Raw genomic sequence first — 10112 nt, 5'->3', positions numbered from 1 at the left:
CGAAGCGAAATGCGACCACTCGCTCCAACCCGGAAGTCCACATGGAAAAGTCCACAGACCCACTCCAAAAGGCTTTCGGAGCCATCATCGACTCAGTGGGTTTTGTCCAACATGTCTCTGGACCTACTCACTGCCACAGTCATACTCTGGACCTGGTTTTGTCCCATGAAAAAAATGTTGTAGATTTTAATGTTTTTCCTCATAATCCTGGACTATCGGACCACCATTTTATTACGTTTACAATCGCAACAAATAATCTGCTCAGACCCCAACCAAGGAGCATCAAAAGTCATGCTATAAATTCTCAGACAACACAAAGATTCCTTGGTGCCCTTCCAGACTCCTTCTGCCTACCCAAGGACGTCAGAGGACAAAAATCAGTTAACCACCTAACTGAGGAACTCAATTTAACCTTGCGCAATACCCTAGATGCAGTTGCACCCATATAAACTAAAAACATTTGTCATAAGAAACTAGCTCCCTGATATACAGAAAATACCCGAGCTCTGAAGCAAGCTTCCAGAAAATTGGAACGGAAATGGCGCCACACCAAACTGGAAGTCTTCCGACTAGCTTGGAAAGACAGTACCGTGCAGTATCGAAGAGCCCTCACTGCTCATCATCCTATTTTTCCAACTTAATTGAGGAAAATAAGAACAATCCTAAATTTATTTTTGATACTGTCGCAAAGCTAACTAAAAAGCAGCATTCCCCAAGTGAGGATGGCTTTCACTTCAGCAGTAATAAGTAATAAATTCATTAACTTCTTTGAGGAAAAGATCATGATCATTAGAAAGCAAATTACGGACTCCTCTTTAAATCTGCGTATTCCTCCAAAGCTCAGCTGTCCTGAGTCTGCACAACTCTGCCAGGACCTAGGATCAAAAGAATCATAAAACACGGGACGAGATGTTGAAACTGTCCATTGTGCCAATAGATGGTATGCACTCACATGAGATTTGCCGTGATGTTGACAGAGTGGCATGGGAGGTTTATTTCTTAGACTGGGTCAAGATGTCAATTTTGGGACACATCCTCAGTAGTGTGCCTTCGAATCAGTGGGTGTTTCGGCCTTTAATCACTAAACACCCTCATCAAAGGTGGCCAGCTAAAGGGTGATCAAGCCCTAGCTTGTGTCCCATGCCCAATTAAGATTTCCCACGGGACTATGCAAGGCAGGGGCATCCTCTTCCCTGAGCCAGCCCTATAGCTGACCGCATACCTCATATGCCCTCCTCAAGTTGGATGGATCTGAATTGGGTTCTCAGGTGGGGGTGTGTGGGGGGGGGGGGGGGGGTCATGAAATTATAGCCCAGCAAGGGTCCTTCCGTTTGATCCAGATCCACTGGCTGCCTCTTTCAGCTGCTTGAGAAACTGCTCTGACGGTCTGCCGCAGAGCCTGTCCATGGATTCCAAGTTCTTTCAGCAACCTGATGGTGGAAGAAGCCACGAATCCTCTGCATCCCACTTCAACTGGCCAGACTTTTGCATTCCAGCCACGCTGAGTTGCGTCTGCTGCCAACTCTGTGTAACGCAGTTTCTTACGCTCGTAGGCCTCTTCAACAGAGTTTTCCCACGGGACTGTGAGCTCTATCATGTACACAGCCTTTCGTGAAGGGGACCAGAGTACCATGTCTGGCCTAAGGTTGGTAGAAGCAATCTCAGGTGGAAAAATTAGTTGCTGGCCAATATCGACAAGCATCTTCCAGTCCCGGGCCATGCCTAGGTGTCCAGTTTCTGGCTTTGTAGGAGGATGCTTGGGCCTTTTCTGTCCCTCCCGGATGAATGTTGTTGTTTTGACGGGATTGCTTGTTTTTGGAGGTAATGAATTGGTTGCACTCCTCTTGGTCTCAAGTGCTGCAGCCAGGCTCTTGAGGACCTGATTGTGCCTCCAGGTGTAGCGGCCTTGTGAGAGGCTGGTCTTGCAACCTGTCATTATATGCCTGAGAGTCGCTGGAGCTGGACAGAGGGGGCAGGTCGGGTCCTCGCCATACCATTGATGTAGGTTTTTTGGTGATGGAAGCACATCATAAACAGCTCTTATGATGAAGCTGATGTTGCTTGCCTCCATTTGCCAAAGCTCACTCCAGTTGATCTTTCTCCTCTCCAGGCCTTCCCACCGCGTCTATTGCCCTTGTTTTGCAAGAGAGACAGCCTTTGCACTTCTTGCAGTCTCCTCCTGTCTGCGCACCTCCTCGACCACCAGCTTCCTACGTTCAGATGTTGTTGCCTTATGGAACGTTGGTTTGCTTGCTGCCAGGCCAAAGCCTCCTCTTCCATGCTGGATATTCCCCACAATGTCTTGGTGTCTCAGGGCTGATATTGCTTGCTGCACAGCCTTGGATGATGTCCATTTCCGTCCAGTTTGTAGGGGAGGTGCAGCCTTGCTGATGGTCTGGTCTTTGGAGTCCTTCAATGTCATCTGTACTCTTACTTTAGAGCACTTGTACTCCTTCGTTAGACTTGTAAGAGGTAGTTCAAGGACCCCTTTGCCATAGAGGCCGATGTTACTCAGGCATCGTGGGACACCCAGCCATTTCTTCACGTATGAGGTAATGGTTCGCTCCATCTTCTCCACTGTTGTTATTGGGACCTCATAGACGGTGAGTGGCCACATTACCCGGGGGAGAAGTCCAAACTGTAGGCACCAAAGCTTGAGCTTCCCAGGCAGTATGGTCTTGTTGATGTTCTCAAGTCCGTCTGCGATGTCCTGTCTTACTTGCTGCACTTGATCTTTATCTTGGAGGCTTTCGTTGTACCATCTACCCAGGCTCTTGACGGGTTGCTCAGACACCGTTGGTATCGGGTCATCTCCAATGCAGAACCTCACATCTTTAAGCTGTCCCTTGACCATGGAGATGCTTCGAGATTTGCTTGGCTTGATTTTCATCCGGGCCCACTTGATGTTATCCTGCAGTTTTGCAAGTAGCCGCCTGGTGCATGCTGCAGTGGTGGTCAGTGTAGTCATGTCATCCATGTATGCTCGGATAGGTGGGAGACGGAGCCCTTCCTTAGTTCTCTCACCACCGACCACCCATCTCGATGCCCTGATGATGACTTCCATGGCCATAGTGAAGGCCAGAGGTGAAATTGTACAGCCTGCCATTATGCCCACTTCCAAGCGCTGCCATGTTGTGAAGTCAGGTGTTGTAAAACACAATTGCAGGTCTTGGAAATAGGCCTTTACCAGTGTAGTGATGGGTTCTGGTACGTGGAAAAAGTTGAAGGATTCCCAGAGGGGTTCATGGGGAACTGAGCCAAAGGTATTGGCCAGGTCGAGGAAGATGACATAGAGGTCTCTCTTGTCTTTCTTAGCTGTTTGGATCTGGTGCCAAATCATACTAGTATGTTCCAGGCAACCAGAGAAACCAGGAATGCCTGCTTTCTGTACAGATGTATCAATGTACTTGTTCCTTTCCAGGTAAGTGGACAGCCTCTGTGCTATTATACTGAAAAAGATCTTCCCTTCGACGTTGAGAAGGGAGATTGGTCGGAATTGACTGATGTCTGTCGCATCCTTCTCTTTCGGGATTAGCACACCACCAGCCCTTCGCCATGCCTTTGGTATTATTTCCTTCTGCCACACTATCCTCATGAGCCTCCAAAGAAAGCGTAGAACATCCGGGGCGTTCTTGTAGATCTTATATGGTACTCCATTAGGCCCAGGAGCCGAGGCCGCTCTTGCTCGTCGGACAACGTTCTCTACTTCCTTCCATTTTGGAGGGTCAGTGTCCAGATTGAATTCTGGTGGTTGAATAGGTGGGATGTCATGTGGGATGATTATCTGCTCATGCCTTTTCGTGTCCTGGTGGACCTTTTCCAGATGTTCTTCCAGTTCTGGCTTTGGAGTTTTTAGGATTCCGCACTTTTCCTTTGCGAAGAGGTCTTTGACAAACTTAAAGGGGTTTTTATAGAACCGTGTTCTTGAGTGTTCCTTCTTCCTACGAAGTTTCCTTAAGTTTTCCGCTCTTCGCAAGGTTGCCAGCCGACATTTGATGTCTGCTTGGAGTAGCATGAGACCTTCTCTCTCTGCATCAGAGGCCTTCTTCCACTGCTTTCTCAGCTGCCTTCTCTCTCTGACAAGTATCTCGATCTCTTGCTGCCTCCTAGATTTGGCAGGCGCGGGTGGTGTCTTGCCACTTCTCCTTTCGTTTACTCCAAAGCGCTCTTCTCCGTAGTGGTAGATAATGTCTCCCATCCTTTCAAGCTTTTTCTCTGCTGTTCCTACCTGTTGTTCCAAGATTTTTGTCAGGTCGTTGTTGATTGTTTCCCACTCTCTCTTTTCAACAGCTTGGGGCCACTTCACACTCGGTCTGTGCCCTTTGACCTTTTCCTCTTTTAGAGGTCTCTGTGGTTTGGTGAGTTCATCCACCGGCATTTCTGTGCTTGTGTTATCCTCCTCCGTTACAGGGTTGCTGATGCTCTGCGAACTTTGGTTTGCGTCCCGTCACTGTGCTTCATTCGACTGATTTGACTGGCTGCTTCGTAAGAAGTACTGGTCAATGCGAGGTCCCTGTCTCTGCTCTACCAAGCACCTTTTCCTCCCTTGATGGATCCTTAACCCCCTTGCCGATGTTACTCTCTCCCAACCACAGCTGCACACCTGAAGTGTGTGTCCTGCTGCTGTTATGGTTGTCTCATGTGCTGTGTTCCTACTCGTAGTCGTTTCCATTCCTGGGTCCGTAGCCGTGTGATCAGTCGTTGAGCCATCTTGCGCCCCAGCTCTCGCAGGCTCTAGGGGTATGTTCCTTTGTTGACTTTCAGTAGCACTTAGCGGGTGTCTCCAACATACTGAAGCAGCGTCGGAGACTGCCAACATGGGTAGCTAGCCCATTACAGCCCCATTGGGGTCTATTCCCTCCGGTCAGCTGTCTCTCCAAGCTGTCACACAGACTTTCCTATGTTATCAGCTGTCCTTTCACAGCAGTCACTGGACAAGTCCAGATAATCAGAATCATAAAACACGGGACGAGATGTTGAAACTGTCCATTGTGCCAATAGATGGTATGCACTCACATGAGATTTGCCGTGATGTTGACAGAGTGGCATGAGAGACACTTAGGTGTTTTTGGTCCCGTGTGGCTCAGTTGGTAGAGCATGGCGCTTGCAACGCCAGGGTTGTGGGTTCATTTCCCACGGGGGACCAGGATGAATATGTATGAACTTTCCAATTTGTAAGTCGCTCTGGATAAGAGCGTCTGCTAAATGACTTAAATGTAAATGTAAATGTTAGTACTATATCTCTTGACACAATGATGAAAATAATCATGGCCTCTAAACCTTCAAGCTGCATACTGGACCCTATTCCAACTAAACTACTGAAAGAGCTGCTTCCTGTGCTTGGCCCTCCTATGTTGAACATAATAAACGGCTCTCTATCCACCGGATGTGTACCAAACTCACTAAAAGTGGCAGTAATAAAGCCTCTCTTGAAAAAGCCAAACCTTGACCCAGAAAATATAAAAAACAATCGGCCCTGGTTTTAGATCCCATCATAGCACTGAGACTGCACTTGTGAAGGTGGTAAATGACCTTTTAATGGCGTCAGACCGATGCTCTGCATCTGTCCTCGCGCTACTACACCTTAGTGCTGCCTTTGATACCATCGATCACCACATTCTTTTGGAGAGATTGGAAACCAAAATTGGTCTACACGGACAAGTTCTGGCCTGGTTTAGATCTTATCTGTCGGAAAGATATCAGTTTGTCTCTGTGAATGGTTTGTCCTCTGACAAATCAACTGTACATTTCGGTGTTCCTCAAGGTTCCGTTTTAGGACCATTATTGTTTTCACTATATATTTTACTTCTTGGGGATGTCATTCGAAAACATAATGTTAACTTTCACTGCTATGCGGATGACACACAGCTGTACATTTCAATGAAACATTGCCCTCGCTAGAAGCCTGTGTTTCAGACATAAGGAAGTGGATGGCTGAAAACGTTCTATTTTTAAACTCGGACAAAACAGAGATGCTTGTTCTAGGTCCCAAGAAACAAAGAGATCTTCTGTTGAATCTAACAATTAATCTTGATGGTTGTAAAGTCGTCTCAAATAAAACTGTGAAGGACCTCTGTGTTACTCTGGACCCTGATCTCTCTTTTGACGAACATATCAAGACTGTTTCAAGGACAGCTTTTTTCCATCTACGTAACATTGCAACAATCAGAAATCTTCTGTCCAAAAATGATGCAGAAAAATTCCTCCATGCTTTTGTTACTTCTAGGTTAGACTACTGCAATGCTCTACTTTCCGACTACCCGGATAAAGCACTAAATAAACTTCAGTTAGTGCTAAATACGGCTGCTAGAATCCTGACTAGAACCCCAAAATTTGATCATATTGCTCCAGTGCTAGCCTCCATACACTGGCTTCCTGTTAAGGCAAGGGCTGATGTCAAGGTTTTACTGTTAATCTACAACACGCTACATGGGCTTGCTCCTACCTATCTTTCCGAGTTGGTCCTGCCGTACATACCTACACGTACGCTACGGTCACAATACGCAGGCCTCCTAATTGTCCCTAGAATCTCTAAGCAAACAGCTGGAGGCAGGGCTTTCTCCTATAGATCTCCATTTTTATGGAATGGTCTGCCTACCCATGTGAGAGACGCAGACTCGGTCTCAACCTTTAAGTCTTTACTGAAGACTTATCTCTTCAGTAGGTCATATGATTGAGTGTAGTCTGGCCCAGGAGTGTGAAGGTGAATGGAAAGGCTCTGGAGCAACGAACCGCCCTTGCTGTCTCTGCCTGGCCGGTTCCCCTCTCTCCACTGGGATTCTCTGCTCCTAACCCTATCACAGGGGCTGAGTTACTGGCTTACTGGTGCTCTTTCATGCCGTCCCTAGGAGGGGTGCGTTACTTGAGTGGGTTGAGTCACTGATGTGATCTTCCTGTCTGGGTTGGCGCCCCCCCTTGGTTTGTGCCGTGGCGGAGATCTTTGTGGGCTATACTCGGCCTTGTCTCAGAATGGTAAGTTGGTGGTTGAAGTTATCCCTCTAGTGTTGTGGGGGCTGTGCTTTGGAAAAGTGGGTGGGGTTATATCCTTCCTGTTTGGCCCTGTCCGGGGGTATCATCGGATGGGGCCACAGTGTCTCCTGACACCTCCGGTCTCAGCCTCCAGTATTTATGCTGCAGTAGTTTATGTGTCGGGGGCTAGGGTCAGTTTGTTATATCTGGAGTACTTCTCCTGTCTTATCCGGTTTCCTGTGTGAATTTAAGTATGCTCTCTCTAATTCTCTCCTTCTCTCTTTCTTTCTCTCTCTCGGAGGACCTGAGCCCTAGGACCATGCGTCAGGACTACCTGGCATGATGACTCCTTGCTGTCCCCAGTCCACCTGGCCTTGCTGCTGCTCCAGTTTCAACTGTTCTGCCTGCGGCTATGTAACCCTGACCTGTTCACAGGACGTGCTACCTGTCCCAGACCTGCTGCTTTCAACTCTCTAGAGACTGCAGGAGCGGTAGAGATACTCTTAATGATCGGCTATGAAAAGCCAACTGACATTTACTCCTGAGGTGCTGACCTACTGCACCCTCGACAACTACTGTGATTATTATTATTTGACCATGCTGGTCCTTTATGAACATTTGAACATCTTGGCCATGTTCTGTTATAATCTCCACCCGGCACAGCCAGAAGAGGACTGGCCACCCCTCATGACCTGGTTCCGCTCTAGGTTTCTTTCTAGGTTTTGACCTTTCTAGGGAGTTTTTCCTAGCCACCGTGCTTCTACACCTGTATTGCTTGCTGTTTGGGTTTTTAGGCTGGGTTTCTGTACAGCACTTTGAGATATCAGCTGATGTACGAAGGGCTATATAAATACATTTGATTTGATATTTCCTTTCACTCTGTCATTTAGGTTAGTATTGTGGAGTAACTACAATGTTGTTGATCCATCCTCAGTGTTTACCTATCACCATGCTCAAAAGGATATTTATTGTCTGCTTCTTTATTTTTACCCATCTACCAATAGGTGCCCTTCTTAGCGAGGCATTGGAAAACCTTCCTGGTCTTTGTGGTTGAATCTGTGTTTAAAATTCACTTCTCGACTGAGGGACCTTACAGATAATTGTATGTGTGGTGTACAGAGATGGGATCGTCATTCAAAAATCATGTTAACCACTATGAGTTCATGCTACTTATTATGTAACTTATTTAGGCTTGCCATAACAAAGGGCTTGAATACTTATTAACTCAAGACATTTGAGCTTTTAATTTCAAATTCATCTGTAAATAAATAAATAAATAAAAAATCCACTTTGACATTATGTGTGTCGATCAGTATTCAAATGAGTGAATATATAGGGACTATCCTGCAATATGAATACAGTGTGTCAGGACAGGACACTGACGATTTCAGGAAACCGATTGCCTTGAGTCATTTGAGTAAAGCAACTAATTTTGTAAGTTAGAAGTACACTTGGCTGACTTGGGACAAAACCATTTTTTCCCCATGTCACTTATGATACATTTAATTGAACAGAAAATGTTTTCGCCAGTGAATAATGGGAAACAATTAGGCTCCGTGTGTTAGAATCCTGACAGCAGTTCTGCTTGGCAGAAAACCACAGCCCACCAGATGGAAGCAGTATTTTTTGTTTTTCTTGAGCTTGCAACATCTTGCTATTCATCCTCAGAGAGGAAATGTGTCCACTGTACTGAATCTGACCTGAGGAAAGCAATATATGAGCAATATAGCAGAATCGTGACTCAGTTGTAATGGCTCACAGTGGTGGTTAACTGCAGCAGACTGAAGAACATAGTGGGACCTTTGCAATAGAGTATATCTACCCCCAGTCTTATAGAGCCCCCCTAGTTCAGACCATATGAGCTCATGTTGTGACTTCACATTGCCAGAATACACTGGTGGCTAAAGGTTATTATTTATATATTTTTATTTTTTTTCACTCTCGTAAAAGCCCAAGATGAGTAATATCACATGGCTTCGAACAACTTTAGATTTTGACACAATTCACAATTCAATATCTAGTTTGTCTACAAATGAACAATCGATACATTCAATTCACATCTCCATCTCAACCAAAAGTTCAAGAATAGGACCAAATCGAATGAAATCAAACTTTTAAATGCACTTTTAATAAAGTTTGATTTGATTTAGTCCTATTCTTTGACTTAGATTTTTAATTGCGACGGAGACGTGAATCCAACATATTCATTATTAACTTGAAGATTACATTTGAAATCAACCAAAGCTTGAAACCCTAGACCTATAAGTATTGTCTATTTTTAGTTGAACTCTGAGTTGAATTGAAGCAAGAGCGGTTGATGACTTTTCAAATGCTATTCCGTCACTCGGTCGCATAGTTGCCAATGTTGTCAATATTCTACAGACTTTGCAAGCATATATGATGCTCAAAAGTAGAACGTGGGCTAATGACTGTGTTCTCTAAATTACATTATAGGGCCTCGGGACTACAATGACATTGCTAAAGTAGGCACATATTTAGTAGGAAACAACTTTGCTGTTATCATCGTGTTGTCAAATGTACTTTAGACAGATGGCAATGTTGTCTGGCATTAGCTAGCACATTTCTCAGTGAAAATCCACGAATATAGGCCTAAATGGAATACTTGATATATGACTTATAAGTTCTTAGATCAACTCTCCAGTAGGAGGTGCTGCCCAGCCTATAGTTTTTTTTCTGATAGTGGAAATAATGTGCAAGATCTGACATTGTTTAAAATGTACCCTCAAAACAACATGTTGAAAATTGGTTACCATGATGACATAACCCTATGGTTGAAATTTCACCCTCAAAACAACAGTTTAAATGCGTGACGTTTTGCAAATCCAACATATTTTGCATGTCACAATACATTAACTAAATTAATTGTAAGTCGCTCTGGATAAGAGCGTCTGCTAAATGACTTAAATGTAAATGTAATTAACAAATGAAGTTGAAACAACGTTGATTCAACCAGTTTATGCCCAGTCCCTACTGGGCACAGACATTAATTCAACATCTATTCCACGTTGGTTCAACATCATTTTGTTAAAATGATGTGGAAACAACATTGATTCAACCAGTGTGTGCCCAGTCGGTGGGTTGTCCTCTTCTGCCGCTATTAGTTACTCTGAGTGACGTAGAGG

The sequence above is a fragment of the Salvelinus fontinalis genome, chromosome 23 (assembly GCF_029448725.1).
Source record: "Salvelinus fontinalis isolate EN_2023a chromosome 23, ASM2944872v1, whole genome shotgun sequence".
Classification (NCBI taxonomy): domain Eukaryota; kingdom Metazoa; phylum Chordata; class Actinopteri; order Salmoniformes; family Salmonidae; genus Salvelinus; species Salvelinus fontinalis.
This window is presented reverse-complemented; position numbering follows the sequence as displayed.